The 24,977-nt window shown below is 36.2% G+C and overlaps 1 protein-coding gene across 1 annotated transcript in view; it reads left to right on the top strand.

Moving 5' to 3' along the window:
- Window positions 1-408: 408 nt before the first annotated feature.
- Window positions 409-24,977, top strand: part of p (WD40 repeat domain-containing protein pink) — a 306,375-nt gene continuing 281,806 nt past the window's right edge. Inside the window, exon 1 of the mRNA XM_090396034.1 lies at window positions 409-545. The gene's annotated coding sequence lies outside the window, so the exon portion shown is untranslated. The remainder of the gene's footprint in view (window positions 546-24,977) is intronic.

The raw sequence follows: 24,977 nt of genomic DNA on the forward strand, positions 1-24,977 counted from the left end.
CCTGTATATACATGCAATATACTATCATTAGAATGATTTTTAACTCGTTTATAATTATTCAGTGAAACTGCTGAAATGATTTCTTAACTGAAGACAGTCGCGAACCGAGGAAATTCGGAATAATTGAATATTTAGCAATAATCGATTATAGTTTTATTTGATTACGGTATATTACATCTGTCACTATTATATACTCCTTTCGAGTATGGTGACTGTTATATATGGTTTGAGCAGTTTCTTGGGTTATACGCCAGGTGGGTAAATTTGTGTTAGCACGTGATGGCTGCCTCTCGGTGTAATGGAGAGCTAGAATCGACCAGGTGTTTTCAAGCAGTATTTGCCGTTTTTTATGTTTTTATAATACTTTTTACATTAATTTGATCATTCATGTCCTTAGTTCCATGTATAGTGCATCAGTAATTCATCATAATGGTTTGATACTTGTGTATAGCAATATGTTATTGAAATATCTTCTTGCGGCTTTTGATTTGAAGGAAAAGAGGCGAGTTTGTAAATAAGATCAGGTGATCGTTTCATTGATTCAGGTGAGCAGAATTTGATTCTTTTATGAGTTTTGCGATCTATCGATGACTTAGTTATCAATAAATTATTTTTGTATATCAATAGAATTGGCATTTTAATTTTTAAATGAACAAAACTGAAAATTCTGCGATATGCATTGAATAAGTTCGAATCTTGCTCTTTTGAATGTATGCGGGCTTCGTCATTTATGAAGTGTTTTTAATTTCATATTCAACATATATGTAAACAATAGTTGAAAGTTTCAGTCATAAAAATGAAAAAAAAAATTGCGGCGCAACAGTAAAACGTGTTTTATTAAATACGGGCATGAAACGGGATGCTTATTCAATCATTACTATTATTAAGAAGAAATGACATAGCTCACAGAACATGTCAAAAGCAGTGGAGAATAAAGTTAAGATTTTTCATTTGCTGTTTCAAAGTGACCATCACACTTTCAAAAATCTATCCCAGATCATGTAATAAAATTATATAATTGTTTTCGCTGCACTTTCTAGTATTTCTATGTAACGGAAATAAAATTTTATATACTAATACTTTATATCACAAGTAACAAAATAACTTGCAAAAATTATGTATCATTCTTTGTTCTTGATCCTGTCCTGTCAGGTGTCTTCCCCCTCCAGGAGATTGACTACCATGTGTCTCCACCATGTCCTATTCTGTACCTCTCTGCTGCATTTCTCATAAGAGAGATAGGTCAAGTCTTCTATATTTTTTATCCACTCCAGTCTTTGTCTTCCTCTCTTTCTCTTTCCCTGAACAGTTCCTTCGAGAAGTGTCCTTTGTAGGCAGTTATGTCTCAGAATATCTCCAAAATACCTGACTTTTCTCTTTTTAATTTCTTTAATCAGGCTCCTGTTTATGCCTACCATCTCTAGTACCTCTTTTTGTCTTTCCATGATATCCTCATAATTCATCGCAGCAACCACATTTCAAAGGCCTCCAGTTTTTTCACACTCAGATTAGAGAGTGTCCATGTCTCTACTCCATATAATAATGTAAATCATATGTAGCATTTGGAGATTCTTAGTCTTGTGTTCAGATGTTCTTGATAGGTGTATCTTAAAGTTGTTAGTGTAACTGTGTAGGGAATAAGATGTCATTATCAGTAGCCCAAGAAGAAAAACCTTTAACAATATTTGCATGTTTCCCTGGAGTCATTTCACAACAAATTTGCCAAACAAAAGATATCTAAAATACTAAATCCCACAATACTTAGAAAATATCAACAAGAATTATGAACAGTACAGTTCACTGTGTATTATCTAGACTGTTAAAATTGGGGCAAATGAAAAGAATGTGGAACTACCTCTGATAACTATTCATTGAATCAGAGGACTTGCACAATAAATCTGTCATATATACTAAAAACACTTAATATTGTTTTGAATAACGCTATAAATTTAGCAGCAACATTAAGGATGGCAAATAAAATCAAATTAGAAGTTGTTAATGGTCTACAGCATGCAGGCCGTCAAACCCACCAAATCATAAGGATCTTTAAAAAAATACCTCACAACAAAAACAGACAAAACATAACCATGTACATATATTCAGACCTTGTAGAGCACATTTTCTCCAGTGGCAGTTCATTGGTATTAACCACTACCCTTAATTAAATCTGCCTGAAGTGAGTTCATATCAGCATCATTCCTTATAATTACCAGCAGCTTTGCTTCATCAGCAAACTTTGCCAACCTTGTTGGTCAAGTCAAGTGGTCAACAAGGCTGGCACAGTTTGCTAATGAAGCAAAGCTTTCCTAACTCTCCAACCAGCAGGCTGGTTCAAATCCCACCATGAGCAAGCATGGATATTGTGATTGCCTTTAGATGGGTGATGAATTTAATCCTTAGTTAGGCCACTGTCTTGCTTATTGGATGCCTAAAGTGGCATGTAAAAGTTTCATGTTTGGGTAAATTTATTTGGGTAAATAAATAAATAAAACTACAATATATATATATATATATATAAATCAATAAAGATAGAAAAAAATCCTTATATAAATCCTTAGCCCTCTCACTAAATGCAATATAAGTTTAAAACCTTTCATAAATGGGAATCACATAAAAAAAAAATATATATATATATATATACACACACACTAGGGGGCTCTGACACCTACGCCGCCCATCCCCCTCCCCCGAGTTCGGATTGGTAGGCCAGTTCTCCTTCCATTCTGATGACTCGAAAGGGAGTTCAGCCACCTCCTCCTGGTGCCCACAGCGCCCTTGAGTTCCGGACTGGTAGGCTGATTCTCCTTGAATTCTGATGACTCGAATTTTGAAAACTTGAAAGGGGGTATACCCCCCCCCCCAGCGCCTACACCTCCCAACTCCCCGAGTTCCAGACTGGTAGGCCAGCTCTCCTTGAATTCTGATGACTCAAATTTTGAAAACTCAAAAGGGGATTCTTACCCCCCCAGTTTTGGACAGGTAGGCCAGTTCTTCAATTCTGATGACTCAAATTTTGAAGACTTGAAAGGAGGGTTCCACACCCTCCCCCGAATTGCGGACTGGTTGGCCAGTTCTCCTTGAATTCTGATGACTCAAATTTTGAAGACTCGACACTCAGGGTAGCTGAGTTTCAAAACGTTTCAAATAACTTGACAAAAAACGTGACACAAAAATGTTACAAAAAATGGCTTATCATTTTATATGATAGAGTACATATATGTATATATATATTTTTTAATTTTTTTTTTTTTCAATTATTTCATTCATTCATTCAACATCATGAGATATCATTTACAAATACATTGAATAGCAGTGGAGGTCCACTAAGAACAAAAATCCTATGTAACAGCACTGGGGTTACTTCCCTTTTTGAGATGTTATCTCCTACATTACATAGCTTACTGGTATCTTTCAGGAAATTCATCTTCTATTCATTTCACTAGCCTTTCTTACACAACTTTTACACTGATTTGCAATCTGTCAGTCTGTAAAATGATTTGCATAATCCAAAAAATACATCTTATATCTTTATATGAGGTAATATTTGTATTCCCTTAATCAACATATTTGTCTTTTTTTTTTTTTTTCTCAATAAAGTGCAGGTAGACTGTCAAAATGAGAGCCTCCATAGCTCAATTGGTATAGATGAGTCCTTTGGAAAGATTCAGGTTCAAAGTAAGTCTGATGTGCTGAACCTAATCAGGTCTTTTCGATCAAATGGTGAGTTAGCCAGTCTCATACAGAGGTAGAGGGGGTATATTCTCACTTCGACTCAGGTTTTTGGTCTCTCAGTACCGGAAAACTACCTGATAAACACAGGTCTACAAGCATAAATAATATTTTCCTTTAGGGGATGAAACAGAGGAACGATGTGCCAGCTACATTAATTTGTTGTTACTCTTATTTAGGGGAAACTCCACTTGTCTTGATTGGAATAAGGTTGCTAAAGCAAAACTTCATTTATCATGCTAACCTTCATAGAGAATTTTATGTCTTGCAGTCAGTTGTTGTATTTTGATATAAATCAGTCTCTTTGATACCTTCAAATCTCTTTGTTCTACAGACCAGTAGATCGTCATTGGAAACTTCTTTGTAGCATCACTCTTGTGTAGTGGAATTATTTTCCTTTATTTTGGACTCATTAAATGACCTTATCAAGAATATAGTCAACTTATTTGCATAATCCTTAAAAATAGGCAGTGATATGCCATCCAGTTCTACAGCCTTATTAACGTCAAGTTTACTTGGTACTTCATACACCTCGTTTGTTCTATGGCTTAGTTGTCCAAGTGGGTAGCATATCCACTCTCCAACCTGTGTGAATGCTTAAGTGCTGGGAGAAACTCATGTTAGAAATTTAATGGAGTGAAACGACACTGAGAAAGGATTAAAAATTATTTAATTCTTCCAGTATTTCATCTGTCACTAAGAAATCATCACACAGTACATTATGAGACTTGTAACACACAGAAAAGCAACACAAAACTAAGCGAAATGTGGACATAAGAGTGGAGTCATAACTAGGTGAGGTGCCTGTGAGCACTTGTTGTTGGCCTAGGATGTAAACTGGGATTTTGAAGTATTAGTATTTCCCATCTTCTGGCAAGTTTAATGCAGCCATATTTATTTAAATTGGGCTGTTTTCTGAGAGCTGCTGCAGACACCAAAAATAGTCTTTCTTTTCTAAATTTCCAACTGATTCTATGAGCTGTATCTAAAGCACAGTCTGCAAGGACTGATAGTCATGACTATAGATTTATTTTTTTGTTCTTCTATACAGGCGTTGGCTGATCTTGCTGTCTAAGAGTATACGAACCAACTTGCAAGAACAGGATGCTTCATATACTCTAGGCATAGGAGATCATGAAAGTATTGCTAAAATATTTCCAAAGAGAAGGTTGAAGATTGTGGGAAGGATTGATTTTTTTTTTATATGTGGAAACTGTAGTCATTAGATAAGAAGGTATGGTGTGCATGATTAAGTTCTGCTGTAAGGGCTCACTCCCTTATAGAGTTCATAACAAAAGTTATAGGCTCTGTTGGTTAGTGTTTTAATGATACTATATTGTTGAAGGAGGAAGTGATGGGAAGGTTTGTGAATATGTCTGCCTGTGTGGGCGGGCTTCCTGTATACTGAAAAGGTATGGTTATCATTGGGTAGGCATGTTACCAAGGTCTCTATAAAGGCTAAACTATGATTAGTTTCTTGTTCCATAGTAAACTGGATTCTATGATGAAGACTATTTAGGTCAGAGAGGAAAGAGTTTAATGTGTCTGGGCCATTGGGCAAATGGAGAACACATCATCCACATATCTTACCAGTTATGTGGATTTGATTTGATTTGAGAGGAGCTGAGTCAAGAGCTTGTTTTTCAAAATGTTCCATAAAAAATTAGCAAGGGAGGGTGAGAGGAGAGAACCTGTCTATCTGTTTATAAATTTTGTGCTTTTAAGAGAAATATCCAGAATAGGTAGCAAAGGAAAACAGATCAGTAATATCAGGAGGAAAAACTTTCTTGATAAGTGATAAGGTGTTGTTTAATTGAATGTTGGTGAATAATGAGGTGATATCAAAGCTAACCAAAATATCTGTATTATTTAACATTAAATTCTCAGCAGAAGTTTTAAAATGGATCATTTTTTTTTTTATATATATATATAGGAAGTTGTATGGAAATCTTCAAAATACCATAATAAAACCAAAAAAAATTTCTTCAGTAGCAATATTAAGGCTGTATTTTATATGGATCAGAGACATGGAAGTTGACCAAAAAACAGGAAGTTAAATAGTTTTCAAACTAGATGCTTGCATAAAATATTAAAAATATTTTGATCCCAACATATAACAAATGATGACTTTATATATGATTATATTAATCACTAATGAAATTAAAAAAAAAAACTTTTAAAATTTTATATAATGGAAAAGATCAAGAAAGCTGGAAATGGATTGTACATATACTGAGAATGGACAGCAGAGAGATTCCTAAAGTGTCTTGGATTCTAGAAGGAAAACAGAAAATATTTTCTGTTTTCCTAAATTGACTTAGCAGAGAATGGCAGTAAAGGAAAGAACACTGGCTGGCAGAGCTGCAAAGAAGATCAGGACGAAGTATGTGGAAGAAATGAATCTTGGCCTTATGTGTGAGGCATAAAGAGAATTAGTAGTAGTATGACCAGTGGTGGTGGGGGGGTAACAGAGCTTGCTGACTGTTTTGCTAATTTATAGCATGGGGAATCTGTAGCACCTACTATAGGTCTTGTTGGGGGAGGATTGGGTTTGTGTATTTTTGATAATCTCTAAATCCAGGAGAGGAAAGGATATTTCTGAGAACTGAAGGCCAGGAAGAAACCTTTTTGAGCAGACTTTAAAATTTTTTGATCTGAGATTTGGTGGGATTGTAATCTAAAGGTGGATAGGTGGATCAGAAAAATGTCCATTTTTCTATTGTATTCACTGGTGTTAAGAATAACAGTTCATTGACTCTGATGATGACTATACTGCCATCTTTGTGTAGTTTCTTCAGGGCACTGAGTTTGCAAGAAGATAGATTTCTTTTAGGAAGCAAAGATCAAGAAAGAATGCTGGTGACATTAAGCCTAATGTTGTTAGCTATGTTTTTGCCATTGCTCCAAAACAAGTACCAGCACTAGACTTAATGTTCAACGTTGAATGCAGTATCCATAATCCAGCATGATTTCACTCCATTAAGCTTACTGCTCTTCAACCATCGGCTATGGGTCCAGATCCCATCAAGGGCATGGATGTTTGTAATTGTCTTTAGGATGGATATGACTTTAATGTATGTTATATTTTTATTCCAAAAGCATTGTCATACTATTATTATTATTATTACGGGCAACTCCAAGGAGTCCTTAGACTCATCGAGGGAGGCCCTAAACATCATATCAAGAACAGCTATTTGGCATTCACACAGTATCTATCATACTTTGCTTTGCACCCACAACAAACTCTGGCAGCTTATTCCACTCATTCACCACTTTACAAGTAAAAAACCTAGTTCTAACACCCTTGCTAACTATACTCTTGCTCAGTTTCCATGGATGACTCCTAGCTCTCCCATCACCAGACCTGTTCTGAAAAATTTCCTCTGAATTAATCTTATAAAAACCCCTCAGTAATTTGAATGTCTCAATCATATCATCCCTTTTCCACCTATCAACCAATTTCTGTAACCCTTAGATCTTCAACCTGTTCTCGTAAGGTTCATTCCATAGACTAGCTATCATCTTGGTCACTCGTCTCTGGATCCTCTCTACCTACTCCCATCAAGAAGAAACCCAGGGGCTCAGATCTGGGCACAGTAGTTAAGATGGAGTCTTATCAAGGCTCGATAAAGAGGAACAATAACTTGCTTATCTTTGCTCGTCAAAGTATTCTTCAGTAACCAAGTGATCTGATGAGCTGATTTAGCCAATTTTGCTATGTGTCCCCCTAAACTTCAACTCCCTATCCACCAACACACCCAAATCTCTGGCTTCATCAACCTTCTGGAGTACAGTTCCACCAATGTGATATACTGCTGCTAATTTTTTCACCCCAAAATGCATAACCTTACACTTTGCTACATTAAACTGACATCCATTCTCATTAGCCCAGACTGCCAATCTATCCAAATCATCCTGCAAAATTTTGACATCATGTGCATTCACTATTGCTCTACCCAACTTTGCATCATCAGCAGGTAAATGAACAGTTATTTAATGCTATTTAATGAACAAATTAAATAGCAGTGGTCCAAGAACAGAACCCTGTGGCAAACTACTAGTCACAGGCCTTCTTCTGGACTCTACTCCTGAATAAACTACTCTATGATATCTCTCCATTAACCACCCTCCTATCCATCTCACCCACTTTATAATCCATCCCCATGTGCTGCAGTTTACTGATTAGAATTCCATGTGGTATCCTCTCAAAGGCCTTGGCAAAGTCCAGTAGTATCACTGTAAATCCATTACCCTTATCCAGTTCAGCTGTCACTGTATTATAAAATGTGAACAAGTTACTGAGGCATGATCTACCCTTCACAAAACCATGCTGTCCTCCATACAGTATCCCATTTTCCTCTATCCATTCCTGTATTTCCTGACTAATATCCCCAAAAACCTTGACAACAATTCCTGATATGCTGATCGGTCAGTAATTTGCAACTGCAGTCTTGGAACCTCCTTTATGCAATGGAACTATTTTCCCCTTTCCACCCCCTTAGGACTAACCCAGAGCTAAGACTTAAACAAAATGTCAAGGGAACTGGCAATTCCTTTGCCACTTCACATAAGACTCGAGCTGGTATACCATCTAATCCCACAGATGTATACATTAAGGTTCTGTAATATACTACTCACCTCCATTTCATTCACTTCAATTCCTGTATCAGTCATTCGTTCTCTCATTCTTGCGATATCACAGCCTGGATGATATACTCTTGCAAAGCGTTCGTAATTCTTAGAATAATAGTAGTAATAGTCTTAGTAATTCTACTATTTCAGCTGATTCAGTTACCTCCCTGCCATCGGCATTCCTTAGAATCATTTTGCCATATACATTTTTTCTTTTACTTGCATCTTATCGAAAGAACAGTTTGGGATTCACTTTAGCTTGCATTGCTAATTTCCTTTCATAATCTGCTTTTGCTTTTCTGACCACACTAGTTACCCTTCTGGCCTGTGCTATTGTTCGGTTGCCTTCAGGTCACTTTTCTCTTTCATTTTCATCCAAAATTGTTTCTTTTTTTTGCAGCTCAAGCTTAATGGTGTTATTCATCCATTTAACTCCCACTTGATTTACTCTCGGGACTGTAGGTATGCAGTTAGCCATTACCTCCCTCAAACACTCCAACCCCCCCCTCTAGAATCAGTAGCAGATCTTAGAAACTAACCCAGCCTCAATAAATATGATTGTATAAAACTCTTCAGGATATGGGAAACTAATTCTTACATCTCCTGTCCATAATATGCACTATCAACATCCAGCCCTTGCAGCTTAACATGCCATGGCACTGATCCAAGCAATCTCCTAAGCTTGTCATACTTACCAACCCCATTAATTCCACATGTACCCTGTCTTAATTGAAAATTCCACACATTTAGCCACTTCCCAGGTTACCTTATGATCACTCTCACCAATTGGTGGCAATATGGTAATATTCATAATAGTCAATTTTTCAGATGCAGTTACTAGATCAAGCAGTTACTTGAACCCTTAGTATATTCCATTACATGCTGTTTCAGGTAGTTATCCCTTAGTAACTGCATAAAATTCATTTCCTTCCTCCCATTTGTCCTCTCCTTCCTCCAGTCAATGTTACCATCGTTGAAATCTCCCATAATAATTGCCTGTACTTCACTCATTGAGTCTATTTGCCTATGCATATGGTCTCCATCATCTATTCCATCGCCTGGACTATGAAGTAAAAATACCAGTAAATCTTTTTTTTTTTTTTTTTCACATCCTTTTAATCTTCAATTTTTACAGCTGGCAAATAATGAACACTGGTACTTATTATAAATAAATAAATATATATATATATATCTACATAATCTACATATATAGCAATGATAATTCTTCCTATATCTAGTGCCAGAAGGTTATCTTTGCATGCTTTCAAATCCCAAATCCAGCTGACTTTTATCCACTTTCCTAAAGACTAACTCCCTCCCTTCTCAGTCCCAGATATATACAAGATTCCTTGTTCTTTCAACTTGTCATATTAATGTCAACTTGGATGATTTGCCAATGTTCATCTGAAAGAATAAGGAACACATACTGCCACAGTTATGATCAATCAGATCTAGCAGACCATTCCCTGAACACTCTGCATAGAATCAAATGCAAAAGACTGCTATCCTTCACTGTAGTAATTACAACATGAAAAATGTCACCCCCCCCCTCTGGAATCAATAGCAGATCTTAGAAACTATCCCAATCTCAATAAAAATGATTGTGTAAAACTCTCCAGGATATGAGAAACTAATTCTTACATCTCCTGCTTAACAGCCAAACCTACAAGTGCTCCCAGAGTGTACTCTTCTAGGACTTTAGGCTGCTCATATTTCTTCAGTTTGTTTCTTTACATGCATATTACAGTTTCTGTATTGTATTCTGAAGATCTCTGTGACTGAAACAAAATATTATAGCCATTAAACCTTTGCTTCATTCATTAAATTTTATTTTAAAAATCTTCACACTGAAATGCAGTGCTACATACTATGGTAAATCAGAGCAAAGTCTTTGCTCTGGTAGACCATGATGCCTTTTCCCCAATAAGCCAGAAAGGCTAAGCTAAAATACATCTATCCCACACTGGTACGAGGTATTCTAGAAGTCATTTGTTGATGACAATGCCAAGCCACCAGTGTGCCCTGCAAAGCTATAATAAATTTAGTTTAATCCTTTATCCAAGTGTAAGCAAACAAAGTTTGTGCCTGAAGTATCTTCAGGACTGAGGCAACTCGTGGTAAAGGTGGACCAAGCTCTCATTACTCCTTGTCTTAGTATCTCCCATAATACATAGCACATCTCCTTGCGGACATGTATAATGCTATGCATTAAGGGAAGGGCCACTACTCAGAGAACCGGTTTCGACCTTTTTTGAGGTCTAGTCCGTGGGAGCCAGACCCAGAGGTGGTGATACCAAGGTGGAAGCAATGGAGAAGTCATATTTACTTCTACAAGTTGCCAAAAGGTATCTCGCCTTATTATTAAATTACTCTGGATTTAGAGAAAGATGTTGGAAGTTTTTTCCCACTTGGTTAGACTATAATAAATTTAGTTTAATCCTTTATCCAAGTGTAAGCAAACAAAGTTTGCACCTGAAGTATCTTCAAGACTGAGGTAACTCATGGTAAAGGTGGACCAGTCCTGAAGATACTTCAGGTGCATACTTTGTTTGCTTACACTTGGATAAAGGATTAAACTAAATTTATTATAATCTAACCAAGTGGGGAAAAAACTTCCAACAAAAAAGCCCTTCAAAGCTCTAAGCAACAAGATTTTAATGTCTGCCAAAGTAATGCCTATAGAAGTCAAGTCTTTGTAATTCTCATTGCACCATGAAGGGAGATGTAGCACTAGTGAAATAAGGAGCTTCCCCAAAATCCTCTTCAATCTGTTGAGCAAGATCTGTATTCTGCCCATAACATGAGACCCTGTTCCTATGACTGACAACCAATGGGCACCCAGTACCCACTATCTGTGCATCAATAACCCAAACTCTTTCATCCTTCTTTGCAGTTAAATCGGGTTTTCTAATACCAGTGGGCCCTCATGGGCAGGGCATTGATCCTAGCCCTGATTAAGTCAATAAATTCATAACCTGGTAGGAATCTAGTACCTTCCCATACCCATTGATGCTGGGGAGAAAATAGATTAGATCCATAAAGTGATGCACTATCAACAGAACTATATAGCTGTGTAGCTCATTTCTTATGCTCTGCTGATCAGTTGACCTTGATACTTGGTCATAGTACCAAAGGTCTTCCTGGATAATAGGACAATGAAATATATCTCTGCAGATTTGAGAAGTGGATATTTCTAATTTCTTAATTCTATTATGATGGAGGTGTGGGATAAGCCAACGGAGGGAAGGGATACCAAGTCCACCATCTTGATATAATCTTTATTTCTTCTCTCCTCTCTCCACCTGTTTCTGACTAACAGTGCTAAGTATGCTTCCAGTAACATCCCACTTCTGCACCAGCAGAGACAGCAGCTGCTTGCAAGGCAATTTTCATTTGTGGTTCTTGACTTGATGTATTTATTAAGTTATCTGTTCCATTATTTTTTTTTATCAAATTACATTAATTAAAATTGTTTCATTTGGAAATTTTAATAATCAGCTCTTATATTTCTTTGAATACAATGGCTACTCAGTTGAAAATGTTAGCCATTTTTCAAAGTTACACGTGAATACCAGTTACCTAAAGTGAGTTTACTTTTATGCACATTGTCACATGCACAGACATCTCTTTATTTTCATGTGCTATGATATGAATAAGCGTTTGTTAATTAAAAGCATTTTGGAGATTCAAGCTTGCAAAATGCTTTTTTGAAATAATCAACATTAATGAAATGCAGTTTTTAACTGATTACTGTGGTAGCTTATATATCCAGCTGCTCATTATCTAGCTCATACTGCATATGAGACATCTCTGACAACTAATACTCATTAGTAAATTTAATAGTGCATCTTTAAGGTGGCATAAATGACTAGCTATATTATTATTATATTTCAGATACTAAAGTACTGAAAATAAAATTAATACTCATTTTTGTGAAAAAGACAACAACCTAATTATTTTGGATGGCTGCCTACATTTTTCGTGTGCACCTAGATATCTAAAAATTTTACTTTGTGTAGATTTTGATCAGAAGCATTCATAATACTTTATTTTCATGTATATCAGCTGTGCATTCCAAAAATGTTCCTTGGAAACATCATTTTTTTTTTTCACTTGTCTAAAAAAGAGTTCTGTGTTTTACAAGCTTGACGCTATCCTTCTCTAGTTTGTCAAGACTCAAAAATGTAACTACAAGGGTTGTAAATAAAGCAATGGTAACATTGTCATGTCAGATGTAGTTGGTAACTCAAATGTTACTCTTGACAAATAGAGGCAGTAGTTGTTTGTAGCCGAGTGGATAACGTATCTGCTCTCCAGCTCAAAGGCTGTGAGTTCGAATCCCATAGGCATGGATGTTTGTGATTGTCTGTGGAAATATCAGTGGTGGTTGGTGGTAGATGACGTTGGTGTAGTTGCAGTCAGTTGGTGATTGAATGGTGGAGACAAAGTTGTAGAGGAGGTGCCCTTCCTCGATGAGTCCTTGGACTCCCTGAAGGTGTCAAATAATAATAATAATATTTTATTTGGATGTGGTTTCTCTGTTTACAAGGGATCTGAAGTGATGCGTTTAGAATATAGAGTAATACAGATCCAAGTAAAACTGGAGATTCCCCATAAATTTTAATGGAATTGAGCAGAGCATTTTCGACTTTGATATTTAATGATAAACTTGTGCTGGAGAGGTTCCTGTGGAATTAAAGAAAAATAAAATACTTCCACTCAGTAAAGATATTTAGAAAGGCCAACCCACTGAATTACAGACCCTTTGCATTTCTAGATTGGTAATTAAGATTTTGGTGAAACTAGTTAAGATTAGAATACAGATGTGCACATTATGGCATTTCTGAAAATTTCAAAAGTATTTGACAGTTTGGCAAATTAATGTTTCTATTGTGGTAAGATGGAGTTGATAGGGATTTGTGGTTGGTTATAATTACATGTGATTTTGTTTTACTAGCTCACTTTTTTGGGCCTCTGTAGCTCATTTGGTTTCAGTGGAGCCCTGTGGTTGGAAAAACCTGGCTTTGAATCCTGTCTATGACATGGAGAACCTTTATCAGGGCTTTTCAGTTTAAGGTGAGCTAGCCAATTTCATACACAGATAGAGGGATTTTCTCCCAGAAACTTGGTTTTTTCATCTCAGGCAAACTGATCCTGTGAAAACACATCTGCAGATATAAAAATACTTTTCCTTAGAAGATACAGCAGAGGAATGGCAAGTAGGCTGCATTATTTGGCTAAAACCCTTAACTACAGGATTTACTCCATCTCGGACAGATGAGAAATGGATCGATAGAGCTCATCTTTTAAGACAAATGTGTAACCTGAACTACAGCATATAGTTGTTCAGATTATTATTATTATTCAGAACTCCATGGAGTCAAAAGACTAATCGTGGGAGGTCCTTTCTAAGAAACACAAGTCTATCAAGACTCATTGAGGGAGGTCCCTCCTAGGAAACACAAAGTCTATCATACCACTCCTTAAATGCATTGACCATTCTTGCTCTCACCACTCCATCAGGCAATGCATTCCATGGTTCAACCATCCTCCATGCAAAGAAACCACTCCTCGCCCTCTTTCTCACAGTTTCCTTTCGTAACTTCCAGGGATGGCCCCTTGTCATGACTCCTTCTCGCTGTTCAACCAAGTGAAAGAACTCTCCAGCGTCAACCCTGTAACCACCTCTCAACAGTTTAAAAAGTCTCAGTCATATCACCCCTCCTTCTTCTATCCACCAAACTCTGCAGTCCACACTCCCTCAGCCAATCCTCATAACTAACATTGTACAGTCCCGACACCATCTTTGTTATCCACCTTTGTACCTTTTCCACAGTTAATTTATCCCCTTCAAATCCTGGAGACCAGATCTGAGAACAATAGTCTAAGTGTGGTCTGATCAGAGTCTTATACAACAGAATGATAACCATTTTATCTCTGCAGGTCAGTGTCCTCATTATTGCAGCAATTCTCTGCATTACCTTCACTACCTTTGCAATATGTCCTCTAAATTTCAGGTTTCTATCAATCATCAAACCCAGATTTCTTGTCTCTCCTACTTCCTCCAGTTTAACTCCTCCCATAGAGTATGCAGCATCCCATTGATGTGTCCCAAACCTCAAGACCTTACATTTTGCTGCATAAACTGATACTCTCCCATTCATTTGCCCATCTATCTAGCTTATTCAAATCCTCTTGCAGGGCTACCACATCTGCACTATTGCTAATAACCCTTCCCAGCTTCGCATCATCAGCAAACAACCGAATATCCCCTTGCACAAACAACCGAATATCCACGGACAATGTCATTGATATAAAGGTTAAACAATATAGGTCCCAGTACTGAGCCCTGTGGAACCCCACTTGTAACCTTCTGCCTCTTTGATATTGCTCCAACATTTACAACTCTCTGATACCTATCAGACAGCCAATCCTGAATCCAGTTGACCAATCTGACATCCAGACCCATGTGCTGCAACTTGAATATCAGCTTATCATGTGGCACCCTGTCAAATGCCTTTGCTAAGTCTAGGAAAATGGCAGTATATGCCTTTCCCTCATCTAATGCTCTTGTAACTTTATCATAAAAGGCTAGCATATTGCTAAAACAAGAGCGCCCCTTCACAAATCCATGTTGACTCTCACTGATAATGTTATCCTCATCTGCCCAATGGTCCCTCACTACTTTCTCCAAGATCTTACTAACTACTGATGACACACAAACTGGCCTATAATTAGACACTTCCAGTCAGCTACCGCCCTTATGCAATGCCACTATCTTACCTTCCTTCCATTCAATGGGTACCTTTCCTGCAGCCAGACTTTCATTGAAAAGCCAGGTCAAGGGGACTGTCAGTTCCTTAGTACATTCTCTCAAAACTCGTGGTGAAATACCATCCAGTCCCACAGCTTTACTAAAACAGAGTACTCAGTATGTGGAACACACTCTCCTCCTGCACCTCTAAACCTCGAACCTGCTCTATCCCTCTAGTATTCAAATTGACTCCTCCAGGATGAAATACACCAATAAAGTGTTCATTGAACAATTCCACTATGTCCTCTGCATCAGTCACTATTCTCATTTTTATCCCACAATGTCATTCTTCCACAGTCATTTCTCCTCCTACTGGCCACATAGCTAAAAAATTCCCTACGATTTTCCTTGGATCTAAGGGCCAATCTTTTCTCATATTCCAGTTTTGCCTTCCTTACCATACTAGTCACTCTTCTGGCCTATGTCTTATATTCTTCATGTATCTTCTCTTCACCTGTCTCCTTATATCTCTTCCATAGCCTCTTTTTCGCATGTAGCTCCTGTTTAATATTGTTTGTCATCCACTTTACTCCAAATTGTGTCCTCTTCTTTACTCATGGAATACAGCTTACCATTGCTGCTAACAAATATTCCTTCGCAATTTCCCAAGCACTAATGATATCTCGGCCTTCCAATTCCTCCCTCTACGAAACTACCTCAAGTTGACGTCTAAGACTATTATAATCACCTGCTTTATAATTCCACATACGTTCCCGTCTCTTTGATACTCCTGCATGTCTATTAATTTTCCAAGTCAAAACCATATGGTCACTCTCTCTAACTGGTGGGAGAGATGTCATCTCAGTTATTATCAGCTCTTCTGATGCTATAACCAAATCCAAAACTCTTGAACCTCTTGTTCCCTCTGTTGCATGTTGCCTAAGACATTTGTCCCTCAAGAATTCTAGAAATTCCATTCTCTTATTGCTACATGCATCTTCCTTTCCCCAATCTATACTGCTGTAGTTAAAATCTCCCATAACAATCGTTCTTCTTGCACTTGCCACGCTCAACTGTCTCAACATCTCCTGGTCCCCACTCTCTGTGCTCCTTGGTCTGTAGCAACACCCCACAAAAGTTCCTCTAGTCGGTGACTATAATCGAACTTACGACTGTCTTTCTTCAGTCTTTCTACCACTGTGGAAGGCACATGCCATCTCCACTAAGCTATTTACATATACTAAATAAAATCGAACAGCTTGCGCATCACTACACTGCCTAAATCATTATGCATACAATGATGAAACTCACTGTACTAAGTATAAGGTCAAAAATACAGTGCTGGTTCTGCCCAGGATTGAACCAGGGACCTCCTTTGCGTGTAAAGCAAATGTGATAACCGCTACACCACAGAGTTTCCTCCTGCCATGAAATTTACCAGATTTTGTATACATCTAACCTTTTATGTATGTATGGGTGGAGAGGGATTCTGGAAAGTTCTGATAAACACTTAGAACAAAAATGATATTAAAGCAACTGATATAACCATGAGAAAGAACATACGGGGATATAAGAACAAAAGTTATCTTCATAACTCTGCTACCATTACGTTCTTTCTTATGGTTATATCAATTGCTTTAATATCATTTTGTTCTAGGTGTTTATCAGAACTTTCCAGATCCCCCCCTCATATATATTAATATATAGAAGGTTAGATGAATTATTCATGGATTTTCACTAGAATTAACAAAATCATTTTATAGGCAAGTAAATTTGCTACAAGACTGTCATCTAAACATTGACAGCAATATGGATCTCACAATCACTCCTTATATAATGTAATTTTTCTTTTATCCTTTAGTTATGATTTTGATCATTTATTCATGGTTTTATGACTAAATACTTTTAATGAAAGAAAATTATTACAATGGATGATTTTTTTTTTTTGTCTTGTGCACCATTCAAAAGAAATTACATTTAAAAAAATGGAAACTTGCTGTTCAATTTAAGAATTATTGTGTATGAGAAATGTGTGCAAGTCATTAGTTTTTGTAATGTATCAATAAGAGGAAATAATGGAAATCCATTGATTTACGTATTCACATTTTTTTTTTATCCTTCTGTTTTCAATATCTAGAATTTTAGTGGTGAAATAGATAAATATTTGAGATTGTCATTGATTTTTTTTTTTTTTTTTTTTTTACTTTTAAGTGTCTTGCAGTTAAAATCTCTAAGAAATAAGTGATTTCTTTATCTAAAAAAAAAAATTGGCAAGGCATTCTTGGATGCATCAATTCTTAATTGCTAAATTGGGTGAAGAATATATAATTGCATTCAAGGAATTTTTCTCAAACTGCTTAAGCAGTTTGAAAGCATATAAAAGCATTTTTGGAATAACACAGTTTTAGCAGTTCCTTAGAACATGAATTTTAAAAACATTAACGTATGTCTGGATTTTTTTCTTTTCTTAGCTCTTTTTTAATGTTTGCTACTTAATGATTTCAAAAGAGTATCTCATTGATGCTTATACATATAGAATTACAGTGTTTATAGTTTGATGTGTAACATATATAAGGTCAGTGTTAAGGTTGAAATACTTGGAGCCATTGACATAAGTATTCTGGTCAGTGGACAACATTTACAGTGCCTTAAAAATTACACAGATATTTGGCAGAATATTATAAATATTGTAACATGAACATTATATTTTGTAGCAGATTTTTTTTTTTTAAATTCTCTTATTAAACAGACACATGATTGTTTTCTTTGCATGCTTCTGTTCAGGCTGATAAATACAGTTTATTTCTGTTCCCTACACATTAAATATGTTGTGCTGATAAATGGATATATAGCTGCATGTCTAAATGCAGCTATGCTAATCAGTAAAAAAAAAAAAAAAAAACTTTTTTGCTTTTATTTTCGATTGTTTTATTATTTGATTTCCTTGTATTTTATGTTGCCAAATCCTTGTGGATTTCTGGCTTGCATTTATTTGATATCAATATTAATGCTCATGTAATTTTACACTAATTTTGAAGTGTAAATTTATATTATCCCCTGAATATTTTTATCTAAATGTTACCTTATTTGCTTATTCCTTTTGTACTCTTTGCATCATTTGCTTGCTATCACTATACAAGTTTCTATTCCCTCTTGCATTTGATATTTTCACATTTTTTAGATTGTTGTGATAATTTATCCTTCAGAAATGGTGTGCTAAAAGATAATATCTTTTAAATTAAAATTTGTTTATAATGCAAAAACGCATTTAATTATTGTGAATATGTTTTTGCATTATTGAAACATTAACAACTTTTTAATGGTGTGCATTGAATTGGGGTTAGAGAGCAGTTTCTGATTTGTGGTAAAAAAATGTAAAACAAATTACACTTTACCACTGGAATAATCATAAAGAAAAGGATTTGTGTTTCATTACGTTTAATGTGTATGTGAAATATAGATTCTTTTTTAAATATAGTTGATTAATCAGAGTTGTGTTTTCTTCAAGGTAAAATTTCATCATTGTTATCTTATTTTGTCATTACATAGGAAACCCATTGATTCTAAATCTCACTACAAGAGGCCCACAGTGATTATTCACATAATGCCTATCATATATCTCCTTAAACTGATTCACTGAAAATTATCATTGTCTCTGGCAACCCATTCCACTCATTCATCACTCCTTCACCCCCCCCCCAAAAATGAGCATCTGCTCTGTAAACATCTTTCATAGCATGTTTCTATCATATCTCTTCTCCCCTCCCCCATTAACTGAACTTCATAATCCACAAACCTTGCCTTTCAATCCTTTTCAACCAATTCAGAAAAAATAAACCTGAGAATTAAAACTGTTCAGTGTGTAGTCCAGATGCAGTCAATAAAACCATCTAGAAAGGAATAATAACCTCTTTATCTCTACTTGTCAGTCTTTTCTTAACATTCACGTGGTCCTTTGAGTTATTTTGTCCACTTTTGCAATATTCCTTCTGAACTTCAATTCCCTGCTCACTGTCATTCCAAAATATCTAATCTCATCTACCACTTGCATCAATCATAGCTTGGATCTTTTCAATCCAAAGTGCATAACATGCATTACTTTAAACTTTGCCACATTAAATTGACATCCATTATCCTTAAATCAGATGACCTTGAGGATTTGAGAATGCCAAGATGATCTGAATAAAGCCATCCAGAAAGGAATCTCTCACAAATTACAAGTCATCGTCAACAGGAGAAAAAAAAAAGTAGAACTTGTGGGGAAAAAAAAAAAAAAAATAGACCCATACCAAGTCACCAAAACTGGTGTTGCTGAAACAAAGAAGATAAAAGCAGTTGAAATTTTTCTAAATAACAACTGCAGGATATTATATTCAAGCAATAATGATCAATAAGTGGAGAAAAGGAAGGAGTAGGCTATAGTATTATAGGATGATGTGAAGCTGGGAAGGGTTATTAGTAATAGTGCAGATGTGGTAGCCCTGCAAGAGGATTTGAATAAGCTAGATAGATAGGCAAATGAATGGGGGAGTATCAATTTAATGTAGCAAAATGTAAGGTCTTGAGATTTGGGACACATCGATGGGGCGCTGTATACTCTATGGGAGGAGTTAAACTGGAGGAAGTAGGAGAGACAAGAAATCTGGGTTTAATGATTGATAGAAACCTGAAATTTAGGAGACATATTTCAAAGGTAGTGAAGGTAATGCAGAGGATTGCTGCAATAATGAGAAGGACACTGACCTGCAGAGATAAAATGGTTATCATTCCGTTGTATAAGACTCTGATCAGACCACACTTAGACTATTGTTCTCAGATCTGGTCCCCAGGATTTGAAGGGGATAAATTAACTGTGGAAAGGGTACAAAGGCAGATAACAAAGATGGTGTCGGGACTGTACAATGTTAGTTATGAGGATCTGCTGAGGGAGTGTGGACTGCAGAGTTTGGTGGATAGAAGGAGGGGGTGATATGATTGAGACTTTTAAACTGTTGAGAGGTGGTTATCAAAGTTGTGGTTATTAGCTCATCACCCACCACTGGACATGTACCATAGAAAGGTTTGAAGATGCTTGTGTTGCCACCCTTGATATTTTCCAAGCTTTCAGCCATGTGTGGCATCAAAACCTACTAAACAAATTGCCATCCTGTGGTCTCCTTGCCACCCTCTGTAATTGGATAGCCAGTTTTTTCTCTGGTCATTCTCAGCGAGTCATGGTAGATGGCTTCGAGCTTCACGACCAGTGCTGAAGTGCCTCAAATCTCTGTCCCATCACCTACTCTCTTTCTCCTGTACATAAATGACCTACTCACAATAACCACTAATCCCATCGGCAGACGACAGTACTCTCCACTCATCCTGCTCATTTCACAAACCATGCAGCATTCTGACACCCCAGGCTACAAGATCATATATAGCTAGTGCCTTAAATATTGATCTACATACTATCCTTCTATTGGAGGGCGAGGACAACCTTGTTATGTTCAATGCCACCAAAACACAGTCTTGCCTTTGCTTGTGCAAAACAGATCCCAGCTCACCTACCCTTACCCTCAGTAAAATACACAAATCACCAGACAAAATCATATCTCTTTGCTTGGACTAACTTTACTTCCAGTCTTTTCTGGCATAAACATTGCATCATCAGTAGCCTCTTCAGCATATAAGAAACTTGGCATTCTCTTTTGTTCGGGAGCCTATTTTACACCCAACCAACTCTTCATTATATACAAATCCCAAATCTGTCCATGTTTAGAATATTGCTCACATGTTTGGGATAGTGCACCTAAAACTCTTCTTAGACTCCTTGATGCCATCCAGAGGCATGTAATTAGGCTCCTAGATTATCCCTCTCTCACAAACTCACTTCAACCTCTATCTCATGGGCACTGCGCCAGTGAATTGGCAACCATCATTCCTCCACTTTCTGTTGCACCTGTTAATACAAGAGCTGCAGATGCCCAGCACTCCTTTACTGTGCAACTACAAGCACTGAAACTGCTTCTTTTCATCCTCTTTTATTCCATCCATCTCTCTTCCCCCACTTCCCCTTCTGGAACAGCCTTCCGCCTTCCTCGAGAAGTATCCCAAACAACTATAACCTGAAACTCTTCACACAAAAAAAAAAAAAAAAAAAAAATCAATAAACTTCTATCTCAGTCCTCTTCTACACCCTATATATGGCACTGATGTACCTGTCCCTCAACCTGTCATGTATGGGATCAAAATAATTATATATATATATATATATATATATATAAATTAGTTTAAATGACTGATACCGAGAGATAAAAAGATACTTAAAATGATACTACTAGTTTACTAGTTTCGTTGGATGGATCAACTTCTTCAGTTATCACAATCAAAGAAATATACAAAAAATAACAGAAACTTAAAAATTGCATTAACAGTACTAGTACAAAAGACAGTAGTACATTTTGAAAACAGTAATGCGAGCTTGAGTTCCAAATAAAAGTAAAAAACAGAAGAAACAGAAATTGAAAATGAACTCCTTTTTCTTAAAAAGACTTTTATTAATAATGGTTTCTCTCCTAATAAGATTGATAAATTTCTTTCTCTCTGTCACTCAACTGCTTCTGAAGATCCCTCTCCCCCCCCCCCCCCCAGAGTCTTTATTTCTTTGCCTTACATCAGCTCTCTTTCACCAAAACTAACTAAAATTCTCAAGAAATATAACTTCAGTACTTGCTTCTGTACGCTTCCAAAACTTCGCTCCATACTTAGTAAACCTAAAGAGAACCATCTCCCCACTCAGTTTCCAGGAGTCTACAAGATTTGATGTGATTGTGGAAAGCCGTATTACGGCCAAACTGCTAAATCCATCCTTTTACGTATGGAAGAACACCATAGAGATATTTCCTACAACAGGACTAGAGCCACGTTCTTTTTTTCTGTTAACTCAGGTGAAGGCCGCCAACACATTGTGGACTGGACACAAACTTTTAATATCCATGTGTGCTATGAACTTGAAAGAAAGATTGTCGAATCTAGAGAAATTACATTAGATTCTTCCCATATCAATAACAGTCTAAGTTTCAATCTCTCTGATGCACACATTGCCTCTGTTCAATACTAGTGCACTCATGACAGCACATAGTCAACTTTTATTTAGAACTCAAGCTCGCATTACTGTTTTCAAAATGTACTACTGTCTTTTGTCCTAGTACTGTTAATGCAATTTTTAAGTCTCTGTTATTTTTTGTATATTTCTTTGATTGTGATACCTGAAGAAGTTGATCCATTCAATGAAACTAGTAGTATCTTTTTAAATAAACCATGTCACCTCTTTATCTCTCAGTATTAGTCATTTAAACTAATTAATAATATTTTCTACCGAGTAAAAATGAACAATCACAATATATATATATATATATAAATTGCTGATGATGAGAATATAGGCAGGGTAATCAGAAATGCAGTGCTTGCAAAATGATTTGCATAGGTGGGCATTGGGGAAATGTTAATAAATGTAAAGTCATGCACTTGTGGTATTATATTGGTGGGATTATGCTAAAAAAAACTGACCAGATTAGGGAGTTTCAGTACGTAGGAAGTTAAAAGTTCAGAGGCCATATAGCAAAGGTTGCAAATACAACTCGGAGGATAATTGCAATGCCGAAATGAACATTGACATGTAAGAATAAGGAAGTCATTTTGTTTCTTTACTACAAGGTTTTGATATGACCACATCTGGGCTATTGTATTCAGATATATCTCCTGGTTTCTGAGATGATGCAGATACAGTGGAGATAGTGCAAAGAAGTGTGTTAAAGGTGATATCAGAATTGTGAATGATGACATTTACAGTTTTGATATCAAGAGAGAGAGAGAGATCGAGAATTTGTGGACCGCAGACATGAATAAACAGAAGAAGGAGGAGATATATGATACACCTACAAACTTCTGAAAGGGTCATCACACGAGATACCAGTTGATGGAATTTTTTATTTTATGGAGATTGGGAAGAGGAAAAGATGGTACTCATAGAAGTTGAGAATGAATGTAGTCAAGGAATGAGAGCTAATTTTTTCTCTCACAGAGCAGTTCATGACTGGAATGGCTTGCCTTTGATGATTGTGAATGCAGATGGTGTGAATAAATTCAAAAGAAAGTATGACATGGTGAGAGTGATAGGTGGCCTTCCTCAATGAGTTTCTGATTTCCTATAGGTTTCTTGTAATAAAAAATATAGTCTGTATTTCAGTCAAAGTTGCTGGGGAAAGCCTTCCCTTCATCTTAAAATGTGCATACACACACACACACACATACACACACACAAAATCAAAAGAATGGCAGTACTGTTTTGTTGCAAACATCTGGGTTTGAATCACATCAAGGATGTAAAGAGTCTCCCCCCTGCCACAAAAATAAAGTTTGATTTCTACCATGCAGCAACCGTTTTTAATCGGTAAACTTATATACCTTGTATTCCTTTCTTTCTTGTTCTTTGATTTGCTTGTTTCTTCGTGCCGATGATGCACTGTTATTTTTGGTATGAAATATCTGTACTTTTTAAAGCTTATTACTGTGGTTTGTGCAATTTTGGTGTTTATAGTTATGCCATAGGTACCTTTTAAAGATTAGAACAATGCTCATCTTATAGCATTGGTGTTGTTTTAGTGTGATGTGAAGTAGAAACTAGCTTTATTGTTTAAATTCTGAGTTCTAAAGTTCTTCCTATCATAGATTGAATATGAAGTCCAGTCAAGTGATGTATAGCAAAACCATTTGTACATGGAAATGCTAGAATCTCATAAATATAAATAAAAATTATGTATAAGAGAGATTTAAAAAAAAAAAAAAAAAACTTCTGTGTTAATGTAACAGTATGTCTTGAAGTGTGTTGTAACAATATTTAGTCATGTTCACTTATTATTATTATTATTCGTGACACCTCCAAGGAGTCCGGAGACTCATCGCCAGAGGACACCTACTGTACAACTCTCAGTTTCCACCCGAACCTCTACTACCAATCATCCACATTAATGCCATCTACCGCCCTCCACAGTGAAATCTATGTAACAAGCATAGCTTGTAACAAGAACCCATTATTAAATAATAAAGTTTTTTTTTTTTTAATGTGTGGGCTCAATTGAAAGACCAAATGGAACTTTTTCCAGTAAACAGGATGGTGATTCTATTCTGAGTGATGGAAATTCATTTTTCTTATCTAAAATCATTCACAAACATCCATGCTTATGGTAGGATTTGAATCCACAGAGTTGATTGGAAAGCCAATATATGCTATCTGCTTAGCAAACTCAGTTGTCATTTACAGAAAAGTATACAGTTGCACAAGTATACTTGATTTCTGGTACAACTGAACAACAATAAAGGGAAGTGAAAATGATTACTCATTGCAAACTAGCTGTGTGGCAATTTATTTTACTACAGAAGATCTTATACACTTCTTTGGTAGATTGTTATAAAATGTTTTAAGAACTTTGGATCCATGGAGAAAAGACTCAAAAGATTAGCTTCATTTTAATTTAAACTTTTCAACACTTTTGTTAACATACTGAAGAATAAAGAAATGAGCAAATCCTCTGCTTACAAGGAAACAGAAAAATGCATAGGCCTTACAGCATAGAGTTAGAAACTGCTTCTCTGGTGTTGTACTCAGAAACATGGGTTAGGAATTCCTATAGATTGATCCAGTGAAGGCAAAATAACACCACTAACACATAAATTTAAAGCAAAAAGAAGAATATCGTTACAAATTATTTCATTAATATTTATTATTATTCACAGATCTCTGTGAAGTTATCATACTCGTTGTGGGAGGTCTCATTCAAAAAAGCAACATATCTGCTATATTACACCTTAACTGATTCACTCACTC

Source organism: Typopeltis vanoorti, chromosome 7, assembly GCF_054136105.1.
Source record: "Typopeltis vanoorti isolate ZY-2024b chromosome 7, IOZ_Tvanoo_1.0, whole genome shotgun sequence".
NCBI classification, from domain to species: Eukaryota; Metazoa; Arthropoda; class Arachnida; order Uropygi; family Thelyphonidae; genus Typopeltis; species Typopeltis vanoorti.